Source organism: Cebus imitator, unplaced genomic scaffold (assembly GCF_001604975.1).
Source record: "Cebus imitator isolate Cc_AM_T3 unplaced genomic scaffold, Cebus_imitator-1.0 Scaffold188, whole genome shotgun sequence".
Classification (NCBI taxonomy): Eukaryota; Metazoa; Chordata; class Mammalia; order Primates; family Cebidae; genus Cebus; species Cebus imitator.
In genome coordinates, this window is record NW_016107503.1 from 4121932 (window position 1) to 4142056 (window position 20125).

At 45.4% G+C, this 20125-nt stretch overlaps 1 protein-coding gene and 1 non-coding gene across 3 annotated transcripts in view; one reads left to right on the forward strand and one right to left on the reverse strand.

Moving 5' to 3' along the window:
• Nucleotides 1-20125, reverse strand: part of LOC108316401 (neuroblastoma breakpoint family member 10-like) — a 163908-nt gene extending 143783 nt beyond the window's left edge. Inside the window, exons 1-5 of one of the 2 annotated variants that reach the window (XR_001830317.2) lie at nucleotides 19559-20111; nucleotides 17203-17272; nucleotides 14141-14350; nucleotides 12881-12985; nucleotides 12205-12322 (exon numbers count right to left, since the gene is read on the reverse strand). The gene's annotated coding sequence lies outside the window, so the exon portion shown is untranslated. Of the gene's footprint in view, nucleotides 1-12204; nucleotides 12323-12880; nucleotides 12986-14140; nucleotides 14351-17202; nucleotides 17273-19558 lie in introns of those variants that run through there. The other variant, XM_037744884.1, reaches the window with a different exon arrangement.
• LOC119473836 lies at nucleotides 9051-9190 on the forward strand. Its single transcript, XR_005203077.1, has one exon. It is a non-coding gene; the product is annotated as a U4 spliceosomal RNA (small nuclear RNA).

A 20125-nucleotide genomic window follows, 5' to 3' on the forward strand; every position in this document is an offset into this window, starting at 1 on the left:
TCGGGTGGATCCTAGGGTGTTTAGCAGCACCCTCTGCCTCCGCTGACGAGATGGTGCCGGGGGCTTGACATTCTCCCTCCCGCTTCCCCAGTCGCGGCCTAGTGTCCCAGCGGGGATGGGGGAGGGTGTGAGGGGGAGGGTGTGAGGGCGAAGCTGCCCCCTGTTGAGAACCACTGGGGCGCACAGTCCTGCCCTCTGAGCTTGTGCAGAGGACTCTCCAGATGAAGGCGGGGGGTCCGTCCAGCTCCAGATCCCCTCCCTCCCCTGCATGGTCGGACCTTAGTATTTGAGCCTTTTAACATGTGGACATCATGAGATTCTGCCTTTAGGTCTTTTCTTCCGTTCTGTGTTCCAAATCGGCTTCTTGCGAGCCTGTTGACAGGGCCAGCCGGGCAGACGGCTGGGTTCACCCGCCTCTCCTGGAGCTTCAGGTCTCTTCAGTTGAGCCTGCAGAGAAGCCTAGGGGAAAGAGCTGACCACTTCGGTCCTGTCCGAAAGGGATCCCTTTCTGAAGGGAAAGAAAGGCCGTGACTCCTGTCATGTTGGGTAGGCAGAAGAGAGATCAAAGGGAAAAGAAAAAAATCCTGTGAGGTTTCAGGATCTAAAGGTACCGTTGAGTTGACCTAACATCCTCTGGAGCTCCTCCCAGTGTTCCCGTGGCTGGCGAAGGTGAGCGGAGTCCCCGTCTCCAGTTTGCCGAGGTGGACAAAGCCGACGACAAGTGGCCTGTCCGCCATCTTCCTTCTATGCACAAAACGCCAGCTCTTCCTGTTTCCGGCTGGCAGCGTCCCACCTGATGACCAGCTTAGCAAATTAGAGACTCTCCGTGGGATTCCATCTCTGTCTCAGTTCGGGCTTCTGTAACAATGCACCACAAACTGGGTGGCTAACTCACAACAGAAATTTCTTTCTCACAGTTCTGGAGATTGGAAGTCCGAGATCAAGGTGCCAACATGGTAGGATTATGGTGAGGGACTTTTTTCTGGTTATACACTGGCACACTCTCATTGTATCATCAGAGCAGAAAGAGGGTGAGAGAACTCCCTGGTGTCCCTTTTATAAGTATTAGTCCCATTCAGACTAATGGGACTAAATCCAGACTGTGCTGAGTGTTTCAGACTTTTTGCATGTTCATCCTTCCTGCAGACACCTGGAGATCCATTGTCCCCAGAGGGTACAATAGACAATCTTTGGTCACAAGTCAGCAACCAGCATATGTGAGTGAGAGCATGTGTCCCACTGTGAAATGAGAGTGTATTTGTCCGTTTTCACACTGCTGACAAAGACACCTGAGACTGGGAAGAAAAAGAGGTTTAATCGGACTTACAGTTCCACATGGCTGGGGAAGCCTCAGAATCATGGCGGGAGGCAAAAGATGCTTCTTACATGGCAGCAGCAAGAGAAAATGAGGAAGAAGCAAAAGTGGAAACATCTGATAACCCCATCAGATAGTGAAACTTATTGACGATCAGGAGAATAGCATGGAAAAGACCAGCCCCCATGATTCAATTACCTCCTCCCGGGTCCTTCCCACAACACATGGGAATTCTGGGAGATACATTGAAGTTGAGATTAGGTGAGGGGACTGCAAAGGGACTGTGGAAAGAGGCCTTCGGCCCACGCCTCTGAATGCTGCTCCACCACAGCGTGCCCTGCGGCCTCTGTCTTGCTGCCGTGGGGCAGTCAGAACCGCGGGGCTGCAGAGCCTCTGTGCTGGGCGGCGTCCCAGCCTGAGCGCCAGAGCTCAGCGGGCCGGCCCCGGAGCAAGCAGAGAGGACGGCACCCTTTGGACAGAATGTGTGGAACAAGAGCGACGGCTCAGCCCTTCAGGCTCCTCATGAAATGAGAAGTCAGGAAGATCAGGGTGCAGACCTGATTTCCCACGCAGGGCTGAAGGCAGACAACCGGAGAGTGAGCAGCACGTGGGCCAGTGAGGTCGAAGACAGAGCCCCCAGTGTCCTCCTGCCCTCAGCCTTACCCCTCCCACCCGCATCGTCCACACCCCCGGCCACCTTCCTCAGAAGTGTAATAGGAATCCACATTCCACCTGGCCTGCTTGCTGCGGGAGGCACAGTGGCCTGATGGAGCTTCAGGCAGGTGCAGGAAGATGCAGCTTGTCTGACCGGAGGTTGGGAGTCCAGGGTGCAGAAGGAGAAGCTTGGAGTGCAGGATTTGGTGGTACGTGTGTGGCAGTAAGCAAAGGAAAGAGATAGCTAAGCCACTGGAAATCCCTTAAGAATTCAGCTAGAAAATTCCCCGAGAGGTATGCGTGCAGGTGTTGACAAGATCCAGAAAACAGCTGCCGCATAACTGCAAGCTGCAAGCAAGCCCTAAACTGCTGATCTTTAAACAGCCGGTTGGATTCACAAAGACAGTTTCCGAATAGTCTTAAGAGCAGAGGTGCACTAAAGCCACTGTGCCCTGCAGCCCAGGATCCCAGTAAATTATTTAAGGACCGTTTACGGAAGATTTTTGAAACTGTCTTTGATAACCCCCAAGAATGTCTTGGTAAGTAGAATTTTAGATGTCATCGATTTAAAAATTAAAACTAGAACTCTGGAACCCATAGAGAGATAAAATTAAAAGAATACATCCACTATCCTGAGTAGAAAGATCTCTTATAGAACATAACAAGCTTTAAAAATAAAGAAAATGTAAGGCAAAATTTCATCAAAATTAAATGCTTTGAGAACTAAAAATAAACTCCGAAGCCACCCAACCAACTAGACAGACCCCCTCTTCGCCAAGAAGTCCCCAGAGAAGTCTTAAGTACTGAGTTCCTGGCCAGTATTTGGGAGGTCAGACACCTGTCCTTACACTCTCTCCCTTTTGTGGTTTAGACACAAGTGAGCAGTACTAATGTTAAAATAGAGACCATAAGACTGTCAGAGCACACTCTACAGCAGGAAGATACTATATTATACACAAGATGTAAGGCCATGCCAGGCAAGGTTCAGTCATGCACCCCTCAAATTAAAGAATAAACGATGTTCTAATTGCCACAGGTATTTTTCTTCTTCCTTTTTTCTCTAGCAGCTAAACCAGCACTGGCCTTGAGATAAGCAATGCTGAAGCCCTTGCAGCTCACCCATTACCACACGCTGACTCAGCCCCACACACACATACAAGCGGTAACTACAGCTTGGATTGGACAAGAGACCGATTTCAGTCACTTTCCCTTGATAAAAGACCTCTGGCTGTGGACGGGCTCTGGCCAGTTTACAGAGGCTGTGCACCTGATTGCCATTGTGTCCCTCCTTCGCCTTTTGAAGCATGAGGCCTAATTATAACGTATTTAAATGTTGTCTCCACCACAAAGTCAACATGGGTTGCATGTGGCAGGCATGTTTCTTCAACGTGCATGCAGGAGGATCCCTGCATGAGTATTCGGAGCTCTCCTATTCCCTGTTGAATATGTATATGTGGCCAGCCAGATCAACATAAATACCTGCTCCACTCTCCCGTCCCTGGAAACCTATCTTTCCGGTTTCAGCAGGAGGGCATGCCTCCCAGTCTGTCAGAATGCCCACCTTGCACACTTGAACCATTTAAAAAAAATAAAATCTCCTTTCTAAGTTTATAAATTGTGCAATTTTTCAGTTGACAATTTTCAGTTGTCAGTCAAGCCACAGACTGGGAAAAGTCATTTGCAATATATTTATTTGAAAAATGACTCAATTCCTGAATATATAAGAGAACATCCATAGATCTGTAATAGACAGCTAAGCCAAATAGGATCAGGCAAAATACTCGAATAGGCTTTCACAAAGGAGAATTTCTTATATGTTGGAAGCCATAAGAAAATATACTTGATAGTATCACTCATTAGGCAGGTACAGATTAATTCCACATTGAGATAGCACTAAACACTCACTGGTGTGTGGCTACTTTTTTTCCCCTGAGACCGGGTCTCACTCTATCACCCAAGCTGGAGTGCAATGGTGCAATCTCCACTCTCTGCAACCTCCCCCTCCCGAGTAGCTGGGACTACAGGTGCATGCCACCATGCCTGGCTAATTTTTGTATTTTTGGTAGAGACGGGATTTCACCATGTTGGCCAGACTGGTCTGAGGGCATAGCTACATTTCACAAAGTTAGTACACCAAATGCTGACAAGAATTTGGTGCCACTTCAACTGTCATTGCTGGTGAAAAAACCATTCTAGAAGACTGACAATGTATACTAACGTTAAACTTATAATCAGGTCATGACCCAGCAATTGATGTACTTCCATGAATCTCAAGTGCACAGAAGACTGTTATGTGGATCACAAGGTCAGGAGATCAAGACCATCCTCGCCAACATAGCGAAACCCTGTTTCTAGTAAAATACAAATCCTAGCTGGGCGTGGTGGCACATGCCTGTAGTCGCAGCTACTCGGGAGGCTGAGGCAGGAAAACTGCTTGAAGCCAGGAGGCAGAGGTTGCAGTGAGCCAAGATCACGCCACAGCACCCCAGCATGGCATGTGTATACCTATGTAGCAATCCTGCAAGATCTGCACATGTACCCCAGAACATAAAGTAAAATAAAGAAAAAAACAAAAACAAAAGAAGATACACCCTGGAATGTGGTTTGTTCCCAGTAATTTCAGATATTTAAAGAATGGTTAAATGATCACTTGACAGTTATGCTATAAACAGGAATAAGACAGCCTGAGTTAAACATCATCACTTTGAGAAGATAAATTTTAATGTCATTTTCAATCTTTAAGATCTTTGGTTTTATTTTGAAAAAGAAATCCTCAATCTTAAAAAGATCACTGCAAAAATTAAAAAAAAGAGTATAGTCCATTTGCTTTTTCAAATAATAAACTTGGAAACGTATTCTTATGAATGTCAACAGTCAATGTAGTGTGGTATATTAAGAACTGACTTTCACATAGTCGCTAAGTTTACAGAGATTACATTTCATGAGGAAATGTGTTATGAATTTTAATGGTGTATGTTTATTTAAATTTAATTTTCTATTCTGTTTTGGGAAATAGTTGTCTGTTTCTTTTAGTGTATTTTTCTTCCTGTCCACATATGTGGAAGCTACCTATTCTCCTCTCTTTTGAAATAGTTTAAAAGGCTCAAAGAGAATGGCCTGGTCTTCGCATATCATCAGTCTGATAGACATTTCCCTGGCTGCTCACTTAAATAGATATTAGCAGCTAACTAAGTAAACTACGTCTCTTGTCAGCCAGAAATTAATAACAGCTTAAAAATTAGCAAAATCTCTGTTTTGCTGTGGCCTTATGTGCTGACAGTCTTATCTTAAAGACAAAAAATTTTAATTGTATAGATTAAAATTAACTTTGGCAAAAATGAAAATGCAGGCAGGGAATTTTTTTTTCAACAACAGAAACTAGTAAAAGCAAAGATACAGTAAAAATTGAAAGTTTTCAGTGTAGAGATATAAATATAATAATTGACACAGCCAGGGATGATTAATGAATAATAAAATGTTTAGGGGATGATCATTTGAATACAGGATATTAATACTTTTAAAAACCATTTTTCCAATTAGTTCAGTATAAATAAGGTGTCTCTGAAAGGTACAGATCTGGCATCATGATCATGGTGATAGACAAATGGTGGAACAGTCCTGGTATCACAGTCATGGTGATAGACAAATGGTGGAACAGTCCTGGTACCACGATCATGGTGTGAGGCACATGGAACCTTCTCTGCCTGCAGATGGGTGAGGTGGCATTGACCCGGCAGTGTTCTCAGAAAAACACTTAGGCTGAGTTTAATCATGAGGACATTTTCAGACAAGTTCAGAGTGTAGACCATTGAGCCAGACAGCTGACATGTCCTCTACAAACAAGCCCATGTCACCACCATCAATGACAACAACAAAAATGTGAGGAGACACTTTGGGTTCAAAAGAACTAAAGCAATGTAGCTACATTATCTTTTGACTCTTTTTCAACCCAAAATGCCTCTTCTCCTTTTAGTTGTGTGATTTGTGGTGACATGGGCTGTCTGAAGGAGACAGGTCAGTCGTGCTACTCACTGGTCTATATTCTGAAGTTCTCTGGAGATTACCTCAGGCTATGAAACTCAGGCTAAGTGTTTTCAGCAAGAACATGGTGTTGTTCATACTCTGCACTGGCAGAGTCCCAGGTGACATGTTGTCTTAGTGTGGGAATATGACCCCTATCCGGTAGACCAGGTGGAGTCTTATCACCATCATAGTAAGAAACCTACTGTCCATGTCCAAAGTCAAGTGAACATGCTCTTCTACAAATAAAAAAAAGCATATGTGTAAGCCTGGCAGGTGTAAAAAAACTCAGGATTGGCTGTATACATTGAATGCAATATATCCAGTGAGTACCAGAAGACTTCAGTCTCTTCTGCTTCCACCAGCTCCATGCTGAGCCTAGAAAAGGAGAAAAAAACAAAGAATAAGTCAGGGAAAATAAGACACCGCAGAGCCCCAACTAGATTTCATGGGTAGCACAAGAAAGTGGTTAATAAAGAAAAAACATAGATCCATTAATGACGTAACAAATTATTGCCCTATGTTGGGATGGGCAAGAGTAGGGTAAAAAGGAATCAAAGAGAGAGAGAGAGAGAAAGAGAGAGAGAGAGAAAGTAGCTCAGTGAACCGTCCAGGTGACACACTGATGAGGGAGTAAAAGGACACTCTGAGTTAGTGCCCTCAGGACACACAGCGAACACTGATCGTAAAAACAAGAATGGTCAACCTACAGTAGTTAGTACATGATAAGGGGAGGAAGAAATGGAAACCTAAATATCTACTGCAATGAAAACCAACAGCAATGTTAGTAGGAATAGTTCAGGCTTCGTTGAAAACACGGTATCGATATTGTCAGCCCACTCTGTTTTCCCTGGACCTGGCGTCTCCAGGTGTCAACACATAATTAGCTGTTCACAATTGCTCAAAGTTACCTGGGGCATGGTGGGCCTCGCTCTTCTTCCTCTTCTTGGTTATTTTAATCTCTGCAATAAATTCAGACAGGGACAGACAAAATAAGCCAATTCCCCTACACCCATAACAGTCCACTGTCTAATCCCTGCACGGGGACCTCAGGCTCCTCAGCATGAGAACAGGATCATGTGAGAGATAGATGTCAGGAGGTCTCAAGGCCAACCATGATAGAGATTCCTTGGTTTCTGTCTGAGACAAACGGTGAAATGTCCCTCTTCTGGTAGACCATTATCCTTTTATCCCAAGTTTGTACAAACAGTTACACCAAGTTTGTACAAGCAGGGAAGAACCTCACAGACATGCTTGAGGAACAAAACTCATGAGGAACTTGGTAGCTGGCAAGAGACATTGAATTCAGATTGACAGACAACTCGTGGGCATGCGCTGCATAACCTGGTGTGAGTGTGCAACACCTGCCTTGGGTTTCAATGTCCTGACAGTCGGTCCAGGGTGCGACGGGCACGGCCTGAGACTAGAGAGAGAGCAAAGCTCACTGACCCACCCCATGTCCGTGCTTCAGACTGGAATCCAGAGTGATCGAAATCTATACTGATGTACAGGTTCAGCCCACAGTGATGACAACTCTCAGCCCAGTCAGGGGAGCAATGCACAAAGACTATGGGGTCTATCTGGGACACAAAATGGAGCTTTATCGCCTTCACAACGGAGTACTCACTGTCTATGTCACCAGCCAAGTCGACTCGCTGCTCCTCTAATGAGTGCAACTTGCTCCTGTAAGGCTCACTGAAGGCAGATGTGCCAGGAGGAACTGAGAAAGCCAGGTAACCTTCATCCCAGGACTCCTGGGGGGCTTCCTCCTCCACAGACACCTGCAGATTCCTGATGAGCCAGGTAGGACAGGATGACAGAAGATTAAACCACCAGAGATTAGACAACAAAGTCTCCCAGCTGATCTGATGGAAGTCAGAATGAAGTGGTCACAGAAAGCAAAGGCATTTTTCCTTCAAGAGAAAAAAAACTATCCTTCTAAATGCAGGGCGGAGGGTGACTACCTTGGGGACAGAGCACAAATGAGGAGCAGGTGCTCAGTGCATTTGCACAGATGAGCCACTGCAGGCCACCCAGACTCCCTGTAAACTCTCATCATGAACTGCAACACGAGAACTAACACGGGACTTCAACTACCTCGCATAAGTTGTGTTGAATTTTACATGTGACATTCAAGTGAACAGAACTCTTGAGGCATTTCAGACACCCAGACCTTGTGTATCAAGGGCCTCCTTTTTCTAGTATTTTGATATCATATGTATATTTTTTGAATTTCTTCTCTTCACAAATCCTAGCAAACATGCTAACAAGAAATACGCAGAAAGCATATATGCATCTCTCCCTGGAATTAAACACATGGGAGAGAACAGGCAATACCAGGAAATCCCTGTTTGCTGAGTTCACTTGGCTCATCTGATTGCATATTCCTATATTAGGACGACTAAAAAATTAAAACGTATAAAAGTGCCGCAAATCACGCACAACATTGTCAGTAAGGACAATTTGTAGCTGGGTGAAGGGAAGAAAGAGTTCTAGTCATCACTTCCTCGTTTCCCTGGATCTGCAGTTTCCAGGTGTCACAATTGAACTAACAGCCCACAACTCCGCAGCATTACCTGGCGGGCACTGGCCCTTTTTCTTCTCTTCCTCATGATCACTTTGACTTTCTGTAAATAAATTCAGAAAAGCAGGTCACATTAAGAAAATCACACTTCACATAGGACCAAATCAGTGTTTAGTCACAGCACAAGCACAGAATTGTTCTCAGGGCAAGAATACAAATTCTGACAGGAAGATTCTAGGGGGCCCTGGATGAAGCCTGGTGAGCAGATGAGCCTGCTTTCCAGATGCACAGGCCGAAATCTCCCTGTACGGGCACACCATCATGCCATATTCTCTCCGCGAGTCTATGCAAAGTTAAACCAAATTTTTTCCCCAGAAAATCATAAAAAATTAGTCAAACTATTTTCTGGGAGTGTTGCTGCAATACTGACTTCTCTCACCAGGCAGCAAGGTCATTGAATGGTCAGAGGCACCTAGACATGAAACTGGACAGTATCTAAATTCTAACAACACACACTTGCTTGAAAAAGAATCTGTGAGCTTTGCACAGTGGCAGTGTCGTAGCCAATGAGGTTTATCTGAGACCCAATTAGCGGTAATTGAAAATTTTTCCCAATACCCCACCATGATGACTTGCAATAAAGTCGCATTGGCAATTTTTGAGCGTCTCTAGGGAGACCGAATTAAAAACAGATAAAACAAAAACAAACAGAAAAGAATCTGTGGGCCGGGCATGGTGGCTCACGCCTGTAATCCCAGCACTCTGAAAGGCCTCGGTGAGCACTTCACGAGGTTAGGAGATCGGGACCATCCTGGCTAACACGATGAAAGCCTGTCTCTACTAAAAATACAAAGAAATTAGCTGGGCATGGTGGCACGCGCCTACGGTCTCAGCTGCTCGGGAGGCTGAGGCAGCACAATCGTCTGAACCCAGGAGGCAGAGGTTGCAGTGACCTGAGATCATGCAACTGAACTCCAGCCTGATAGCAGAGGGAGACTCCATCCCCACCTCCAAAAAAATTAAATCTGTGAGTTCAAAGAGCAAGGCGGGTGAACCATTTAAGGTCAGGAGTTTAAGACCAGCCTGTCCAATATGGTGAAACCTTGTCTCTACTAAAAATACAAAAATTAGCTAGGTGGGGTGGTGAGCACCTGTGGTCCCAGCTACGCAGGAGGCAGAGGCAGGAAAATCACTGCAGTCGTGTAGTGGAGATTGCAGTAAGCCAAGATGGTGCCACTGCACTCCAGGTCAGGTGACAAAAGGAGACTCCATTTCAACAACAACAGCAAACAATATATGATGCTACGAAGAAAAATCAGACCGGCTCTTGCACTGATGGGGTGGAGAGCCGGGCTGAGCCTTGCTTCACAGAAACACATCGGCAAGGTAAAGAGGAAATGTTTTCATCCTGGTTTCAAGGTGACTGTGCAGCTAAGCAAGCTGACTCAAAAGAGATCAAGACCGACGCTCGGAGCAGTCAAACCTGGGGAACGCTATGGCCAAATGAATAGGCAAGGCTCCCGGTTTCCTTAAAAAGAAATGGCAGCTCCATGAACATCGTTCAGGGACAGATGACATAATGACAGGAGATGAGAGATACCGACTCAAAGCTAGGAGACCTGACAGACACCTACTGTACACCTCCTGCACGCAGGTGACCATGAGTTTGTCACACCGGCCTGGGCTCTGGTAACTTGATACTCGGGCCTGGGAGACAAACGCATGACATGAGCTGAGGAAGAGATAAAAATTCCCTGATATCTGTGTTTAGTATCCCATCATACATTTTTATTCAAACCGATTTGTGTGTATAGAGCCTGTCTTCAGAGTTGATCTTCCTCAGCCTAGACAGAGGTACCAAAAACAAGGAATGTAGGGGTCACCTGAAAGAATGATTAGAGCATCCTCCACTACATCATGAGACGATGGACTCTCGACAGCCAGTGCAGAGTTGATGTTGTCTTCCTCAAATGGGATTTCATTGGTGTCTCTGTGAGGCTGGCTGGAGTCAGAAGGGCCATAGCTATTTGAACAAGTGATGACACCTTCCTCCGGTGAGTCTTCAAGGACTCTCTTGACATCCACCTTCGGCACCTCCCCGATGAGCCTGAGGGTATCGAGATGACAAAAGATTAAACAAAGGGGGATTGGACCCCAGGAACCCCTGGCCAGTTTTCACAGAAGGAATAAGAGAGGGCTCTCAGAAGGCAAATGGGAGGTTCCCTTTGAGAGGAAACAGGCAATCCTCCTCTCTGCCACAGAGCATGGATGCCATGGGAAACCGGAGAGAAAGAGAGCAGCTGGTATTCATCACGCTGGGCAGAAAGGAGCTGAGAAGAACAGAGACTCAGTTATCCCTGCATAATTCAGACACGGCACTCAGCACATACAAAGAACCGCGACAGCTGCCACACCCCGTGTCTAAGTTGGGTTGAACTGAACGTATTGTGGCCAAGGGAATGGAGGCTTTTGGCCCATGGCAGACACCAGAGAGGGTGAGATTCTAGAACTTTTCCATACTTTACCACCCACTACTTGCTCCTGATTCTTCAGCGTTACCTGGGGGCACGTGGCTCCTCTATTTTCTCAGCCTCTGCGACGTGAACATCTTCATCTTCGTCTTCATCATTTTCTGCAAGTACAGATGTGTTCGTTCAGATATTTCCCGTTTCACACTCTGCAAGCACCGTCAGCCCAATGTGCACAGGGACATGAACGTCTGCATGTGGGTCCCTGTTCTACCGAAAGCTCTCATGGTTTCTCTTTAACAAAACGCCCTGGCATGGTTTCCTGATCCACCAGGCAATGCGTTTCTGGTCCGGAGGCTCACTGCCAAGATGAGGCCAAATGTTGACAAGACCTTCTGCTCCCACATCACTGGAGGCTTGCGCAGCCTCTACCCGGACTTTGGCAGCTGTCTCCCCCATCCTGACACAGATCTGACGCCCAGGGACAGGCTTGCCTTCCTGTCACAGTTCACATTTACAACCTATTTCTTTCTCTTAGGAGAGGACAAACAAACTCGTCCCACAATTCTCTGCACCAGTACTAGGGTACTCCCTGCTCTTCATGGGGCCACTTACACATATCACAGGTTCTATTAGGAACAGGGTCCCCTTGGAGCTCCTCACAGGAGGTACTGTGTGCTATCATCGTGTTTCCCCCAGCGTCCCTAGAAAACAGCTTTGCCCACTGGGCCTCAGCAGAAACCAGAACTGAATAGAAGTTCAGTAGCCTCAGACATTTAGACCAACAGGCTGGATGCTACTTGTCTGCAGGATTTTATATGGTATGGAGAGGATTCCTGTAAACATGGATTTAGCCTCTTCCTGAGAAAAACAGGTGGTTCTGTTCCTGTGTCAGAAATCAATAGCTGGGATTGTAACCCCAGTCCCACACCCACCTTACTGCAGATGTGGAAAAGTTGCTAAATACTTTGGCCTCTGTCTTCCATTCTAACTACATGTTAAAATACTAATTGCTATTCTCTATAAGTATGGGAAGGATGAAATTAATTTTGATGAAGAGAGAGGTTAGTTTCTCGAGACAAGACAGGACATCGTTCATCACTTTCATGGTGGTCACCCTGTAGAACTTACTGTATGTCCTCAGCTGGTAGTTCAGGGAGTAGTTCACCTCACTCATAAGACGTCGATTTTTGCTAACTTCGACATTTGGTCTGTTATCTTCCTGCTGGGAGCAGGATTTCTCAATGCGTTCTGGAATGTTCACCTCTGTGTTTTTTCTGGAAGGAGGCCTGCCAGATGCCACCTTGCTGATGTTTGGGGGAGAACACAGAAAGCCAGGGACTGGGGAGAAGAAACCCAAACACATGATGAGTTAGAAACTAGTGACGCCAAATTGGTTTAATCGGGACTGAGGATGTCACTGACAGCCTCGCCTATTGATTTGAAGATGTCGTTTCCCTGCTTTTCCTCTTCTCATCTCCACTCTCAATCTCCTTAAAGTCAACTTGTCTTAGCTACACAGTCACCCTGAAATCTGGAAATAAACACTTCTACCTTTATCTTGCTTACAAGTTCCGTAGGATCTTACATGGTAGAGAGGATTCCTGTCAACATGATTTTGCCTCTTGCTGAGAAAAACAGGTGGTTCTGTGCCTGTGTCAGGAATCAATAGCTGGGATATTAACACTGGTCCCACACCCACCTTACTGCAGATGTGAAAACTTGATAAATACTTTGGTCTCTGTCTGCCGTCTTTAACAAAATGCTAAAATACCCATTGCTATTTTCCTAGAAGTATGGGAAGGATGAAATTAACTTTGAAGAAGAGAGAGTATGGTTTCTCAGAGACAAGTAGGACATCGTTCAGCACTTTTGTGATGGTGAACCTATAGAACTAACCTTCCGTCTTCAGCCGGCAGCCCGGGTAGTAGGCCACTTGACTCATTAGAAGTTTATTTTTGCTGTCTCTGCATTTCTGTTCTTTATCATGATCTTTTCGATCTTCTGTAAACAAATTCAGATGAGCAGGTCATATTAAGCAAATCACACTTCACACAAGACCAAATCAGTGTCCAGTCATAGCACAAGGATGTAAAACATTCTGAGTGTAGGAACGTGATATTATGATGGGAATGTTCTACTGGGCCCTATACTAAGTCGCCCTAGAAGTAGATGAGCCTGCTTTTCAGACGCATGGGACAAATTCTCCCTCATCTAGTAGATCTTAACCATGTATCCTCTGATCAAATTAAAACTTTTTCCCCAAAATCTTCCAAAAATTGCCCTACTTTCCAGAAGCGTTGCTGCAATACTGATTTATCTCATCATATATCATTGTCAATGAATGGTTAGAGAAATTTATATAGGAGACTGGGCCGATGGATAAATTCTAACAACCTTAAAAAAGAATCTGTGGAGCAGGCATGGTGGCTCATGCCTAGAATCCCAGCACTTTAGGAGGCCCAAGCAGGCAGATCACTTGACCTCAGGAATTCAAGACCAGCCTGGCCAACATGGTGAAATCCTGCCTCTACTAAATATACAAAAATTAGCCAGGTGTGGTGGTGCCCACTGGGGATCCCACCTAATTGGGAGGCTTAGGCACCAGTACCAGGGTACTCCCTGCTCTTGATGGTGCCACTTACATATACCACAGGTTCTATTAGGAGCAGGGTCCCCTTTAAGCTCCTCACAGCGGGTACTGTGTGCTATCACCGTGTTTCCCCAGTATCCCCAGAACACAGCTTTGCCTACTGGGGCTCAGAAAACCAGAACCAAATGGAAGTTCAGTAGCCTCAGGCATTTAGACCAACAGACTGGATGCTACTTGTCTGCACAATCTTATACGGTACAGAGAAGATTCCTGTAAACATGGATTTAGCCTCTTGCTGAGGAAAACAGGTGGTTCTGTGCCTGTGTCAGAAATCAATAGGTGGGATTGTAACCCCAGTCCCACACCCACCTTGCTGCAGACGTGGAACAGTTGCTAAATACTTTGGCCTCTGTCTTCCATCTTTAACAAAATAATAAAACACCCATTTCTATTTTCTACAAGTATGGGAAGGATGAAATTAATTTTGATGTAGAGACTGGCTAGTTTCTCTAGACAAGACAGGACCTCATTCATCAGTTTCGTGGTGGTCAACCTATAGAACTTACTGTATGTCTTCAGCTGGTAGTTCAGGAAGTAGGCCACCTGGCTCAGAAGAAGTCTATTTTTGCTGGCTCCGAAATTCGGTTTGGTCTCTTCCTGCTGGGAGTAGGAATTCTAGATGGTATGTGGAAAGTTCACCTCTGTGGTTTCCGTGGAACAAGTCCCGCCAGATGTCGCCATGCTGACATTTGGGGCACCACAGGTAGAGCCAGGGACTGGGGAGAAGAAACCCAAACACATGATGGGTTAAAAAATGGAAATCAAATAGGTTTAATCAGGACTAGGGGATGTCAATAACCCAAATTCTTAACTTACTGTTGAGAAAAACTTGATCCTCACAGCACTTTAGGGCCCTTAACCACAAAAACAAGGTTCGCAATGCTTCAGCTGGGAGCTGAAGGCGCTGCCTGTAGCTCAGACTCTGACAAGAGTGTGGGAGATACTGGCCAGAGTCCCAGGTAACGGCCTGCTGTTGCAATAACAGAATTAGAAGCTGGGCGTGTCATGGAATCTTAGGAGCCCTTCATTCCAATTGCCCAGATTTGCCAAACCCAGGCCTCCTGGTCTCACCTGAGGTCACAACCGATGGGGACCGTTCCTCTATCAGCCACTCTCAGTATTTGTGTACACTTGTGACAATGCCACAGTCCCATCTCATTCCCAGTATATCTAAGCACGTGCCTCACTTTTCATCTCTTATGTGTATAAAATCATCAAGGCAGAAAGTTTCCCAACATGTGATATTTTCTTAATGCTAGTCATGAAGTCAGTCACCCCTCCTTCTCATATGTTAAAACAGGATTGAAGGCTTCTCCACAAGTTTAACATATCAACCTATTACACTGCCATGATATCCTCTGACTCTTCTGCAGTTTTTTCTGTATCCACTAGAAAGTGAATAATTCATTTTTTAAAAATGTTTTCTTTCCTGGCTCAATATTCTTCTCGCTGCATCCCATGGTTATGCTGATTTATATTTTCTTACTGGCAGGTATCACTACACTGATATTTGTGGCAGAAGAGACTTTTCATTACACTTAAGACCAGTTTGATGTCCCTATATCCAAAGCTTCCTCTATATGGGATGATTTGTTTTTTAATGTGACTGAACACTACATCTCATTCTTGTCACTTAAGGATGACATTCTAGTCCCAGAAGAGCTCTTTTCAAGGTGGCAAGTCATCAAAACCATTTCTATAGAGATCTCCTGAAAGCGTGTGTGACCATCTATCTTGGGAATTCTGGTAAACCTGATATGATTTTGTTGTTTTCATTTCGTTTGTCCATATATTGAAAATAACAGGACCATGAGCGGTCCTTATGGAATACTGTTTGAGAGATATTTTTCTGAGTTGGTCTATGGCCGTTGATGTGTGGTTGCATCCCACTAAGCAAACACAGCAAGATCAAGGTGATGGTCAGGGGAGGTTGTGGTCCTCCGTGTTGCTGTGCAGTAGGAGGTGAATTTGAGATGACAGGAACGAGTAGGGAAGAGCGATCCCCTGAACCACCTCCTCACTTTCTCAGCTTTCATCGCCACCCAGGTTTTGTGAGCCTGGGACTTGGGAGACTGTCTGTAGCCCAGGTCTCCTATGTTTGGCTGCTTTCTGGGCTTGCCTGAGTTGAGGGTGCAATGGGTGTGACCCTGGGCTGCCCAGCATTCATGTGGAAGTGAAGCAAGGAGGACTGGATCAATCCCATTGGAAAGCGTGCCTCTCTACAGCCCCCATCATCCTCCAGCAACACCGTAAGCATACTGCTTTGACATACATCAAAGGCTTTAGGTATATACATGTTCTGGGGTCTGGGAGGCCTGACATTCTGTGGCAGAAGGAAAATCTTTCAGGTTGCTTCACTATAAAAATGATGAAACTGCAGGTTCACCAAGTTATGTGGCTTACTTCAGGTCACACAGGGATGGGCTTTGAGCACTGCCAGTAAAGGCAATCACAACAATGATTCCATAATTATTCATAGGATCCATGTCATTCAGAAAATATTCATATAATTATTCAGTAATTATTTGTTGATCAATTTGCACCAGGCATTTTGCTCAAAACTGTGCACTTATTTGGACAACATATCTTCATCATAATCCTCAAGGTAACGCTGTTATCCTAAGAATCAGGTAAGAAACCTGAACAAGAGGGCTAGCAAATCATCAATTTGGCCAGATTTCCAGTTTTTGGTTTCTGTGATGCTGGATGAACGACCAGAATGAGTCACAGGAAGAGTATTCATTCCTGTGTCATCTTCCAGGACAGAGGTGTGCCCTCCTAGTATATTGGGACCAAAATTCAGAAGTGTCTGCAAACTTGTTTTAACAGCATGCAAAATAACCTCTATTTTCCATTAGACCTGGAATTTCCCTGGACCTTTGGAATATACAAGAGAAGTATGAGACTTGGGTCTTCCCTTGACTGTATTTAATTCTCTCTTCTATGGAATGCCAATGATTCTAAGACTGTTGCTTTTCTTTCTTTCTTTCTTTTTTATTTTGAGACAGAGTCTTGCTGTCACCAGGCTGAAATGCAGTGGTGCAATCTAGGTTCACTGCAACCTCTGTCTCCCGGGTTCAAGCAATTCTCCTGTCTCAGTCTCCCGAGTAGCTGGGACTACAGGCATGTGCCACCAAACCTGGCTAGTTTTTGTGATTTTAGTAGAGACAGGGTTTCATCATGTTGGCCAGGATGGTCTCAATATCTTGACCTCATGATCCGCCCACCTCGACCTCCTCAAGTGCAAGCCACCATACCCGGCCGACTCTTTCCTTCTTATGTCCACAATACATGTTTTATGAAGAAGATTTTACTAATAGCTCTATTTAGAAAGAATAAATATGAGCTATAGTTTAGGTTTTATGCCCTGGACTTACTATTTTTATGATTTCTGTTTTAAGATTAAATTCTCACATAAATAGAAAAATACTTATTGCTTATGAAAGCAAACTAGTTATTGGTTTGAGTTTTTGACACTGAAGCACACACTTTTGACTTTATCTTTGTCTGTCCCCATCAGTGCCGCTCACTGTCTCCCAGTATGGCCTGGCCATGCCCATGCACTTACCCTCATCCTGCTCAACCATCTCCACGCACTGTCCAATTCCATCAGTGATTCAGGCTCCTCCCAAGGCTCCCTGAAATGGGTACAGGTCTTGGGACATCAGACACATTCCAGGCACAAACACAGCCCATGCTGTAAAGCGGGCAGCTGTGTTCTCACCTCCCTGAAGTTGGCAGTGATGTCCTAGGACAGGAAGAAACACTTTCCCTTCTTAGGGGGCTGTTCTTCATGTCTCAGGGCCTCTGATCTAGTGAACACAACTGTCCTGAATGTGAACGAACTTGCTAAATTCCTGGTTTCTTGCTAGGTGGCTAGAACACATTTATAAGACTTCCTTACTTATCCATGTTTGCTGAAGTCTGAATTCTTACCAGTATGATTCTTTTTCTTGTAAGGGGTACCTTAGGGAAGATTGGCCCCATTGCCATGCAAAGAGAGGTAAAGTGAATTTCTACTCAAAGCAACCTTGAATTTGAAACTAGGTCTTCCACTGTTTCAAAGCTGGCCTGTAGGTCCAACTGTGCACATATTTGGACATCATATCTTCATCAGAATCCTCAGGCATGTGTCCTCAAGGGTTTGTGTGTCTGCTCTACTCAGGATAAATTTATTTCTCATTATGGTAAGTTATAATTAACTTACCAGAATATAATTCATTATCAAGATTAAGTTATTTATCATTATGGCAAGGACACATTTAGAAGACTTATTAAATTTACGTCTTTATTTCCCCAGCTGGAAACAGCCTATAGCTACTGATATCATCAGTGTCCTCTGAATACCTTGGCTGCGTTAACTGCTTTGACTCAACATGGAGCTGAGGTGTTGGTGTACTGTATCGCGAGATGCTGAAATATGGCTGAAGTCCAGGGTCACTGGCCCAGGACATCCACTGAGGTCATCGCATGAGGCATGGGCCACTGGTTCCATGAACCCACCATCACTACACTTCTCATGAATCACCAGTCACTAGACTGAGAATTCTGTGAAAGCTGGGATTATATTTTACTCACCTCTGTGGTCATGGTCCTTAGCTAAGGGCCCAGCACAGAGGGGCCTCTCAGCAGTGTTCATCCATGATTGAATAAAATGGATTACAAACCTCCGACCCTTTCACCTACATTTCTGTCCCCAATGTCTTGTAAGGGATGCTCTTTCCTTCAGATGCTGCAAATCCCCTTCCCTAGAGAGGCACCTGCCCTACCCATCCCTGCCCCAGAATCCTCTCCTGTGGGAGCTTCAAGGAAGACTAGACTGTCCTGAAAATGTTCTCTTATGCTTCCCCATCATTAGGAGAGATGTCCTTTGACACACCCTCCCATCCTCCGTGCTGCCACAACACCTCAGTTGGGTAGAACTACCGTATCTTGTTGAAATGATCTGTTTGTGTTCTTCCACTCACTGCCTTGAGATTCTTTAGAGAGATATTAAATACCTGAATCCCAAGTGCTTAGCACAGTATAAAGAAAATTACATGCTCAATAAATATTTATGAGAAACTTCCCTCAACTGAAAGTGCAGAGGAATATTATTCGTATCTCTGCTTCATAATCAAGCAAGGGACACTTACGCTGGCACCTGACCTAGGGCAGAGCGGTTTAATGTAAGAATGGACGTCTCCAACCCTTCTCCAAGCATGGTTATTCCCTCTAACCCACACTGACCTGAAGAGCATACACTGCTACGGCAGCACTGACACTGAGGCTCCTGGGTCTGGGGAGTGTTCATCCGTGACTGAATAAAACTGATTACAAACCTCCAACCCTTTCTTGGAGTTGAAGCTGCCCCTCACTACAAACCAGCTCTGATCTAACCTGTGGCTCTCCCTGGCCAGATGCAGGAGATTCCCGTCGAGTCAGTTTCTCTCAGTCCCCACTGCTCAGCTCACGCTGTTCCTTGAGGGTTTAAATGATCATAGGCATTGCCCATTTCCCCTGAGGCTTCTGTCCTGGTTTGTACTTATTCTCACCTTCTTTGGTTTTCATTTACCGATGGCTTGTCCTTTGTGGATTATTCTCATCCCCTAAACCTGCTGACTTTCTTTCTTCCACCTGTTCCCTCAGCTCTGGGATTCCAGTGTGTAGACTCAGCTCAGGCTCCTGCAGGAGACACACAGAGTCAGGTCTCAGCTGAAGGTCCCAGGCAGTATTGAAAAGCATCTCAATTCCTCAGAGGCTCAGAGAAAACAGAGCAGGAAGGCACCTCAGAGAGGTACAATAAGCCTCTATCTTACTCATGAGGAAACACTGAAGCCCAGAAAGACTGAGACTCTCCCAGGCTCCCTCCGTCACCACTTGGTGGCAGCAGAACCCCACACAAGCCATGGCCTCAGCCTCCCTGTGCAGAGCAGGTAACTCACCCTCCTGAGGCTCGCTGCTGCCATTCAGAAAACTTTAGATGAAAAATAGCCATTTCCACTGTGAAAACAAAAACAGCAAAAGCCCCTTTCCTTGGACAAACGCTTTATCACAGTTCTATAGTCCTGGCCTTTATACTCAGTCAGCCATCATTCACTGGCTGCTAGATTGGGGCAGAAAGCACATAGGATTAAATAGTGTTTCACACAACCCTGCTTTCCCGGCCTGGGCTCTCAGCTTCTCCATTCTTCTTCAGAAACTTTCTTCTGCTCTAACTGCTGGAGAGTCCAGGCCCTCACCTGGGTCATTTCTCCATGAAGATCCCTGTTATTTTCTTCCTCTCTTGGAGATAGAGAGGGCAGAGATTGGTTCTGGGACTCCATAGTCTTAGGTTTTCTCCTAAGCCAGCCAGGGCAGCTGAAAGCAATCATGACTGCGAGAGGTCAGGTCAGTGAAGAGGAGCACGGGCTCACAAGGACAGCCCCTCGTGGAGATGGTCAGGACCCTGACACAGGCAATATCTGACCAATTCTGCTGGGATGATGCCACAAGGATCAATGGAGGATGCT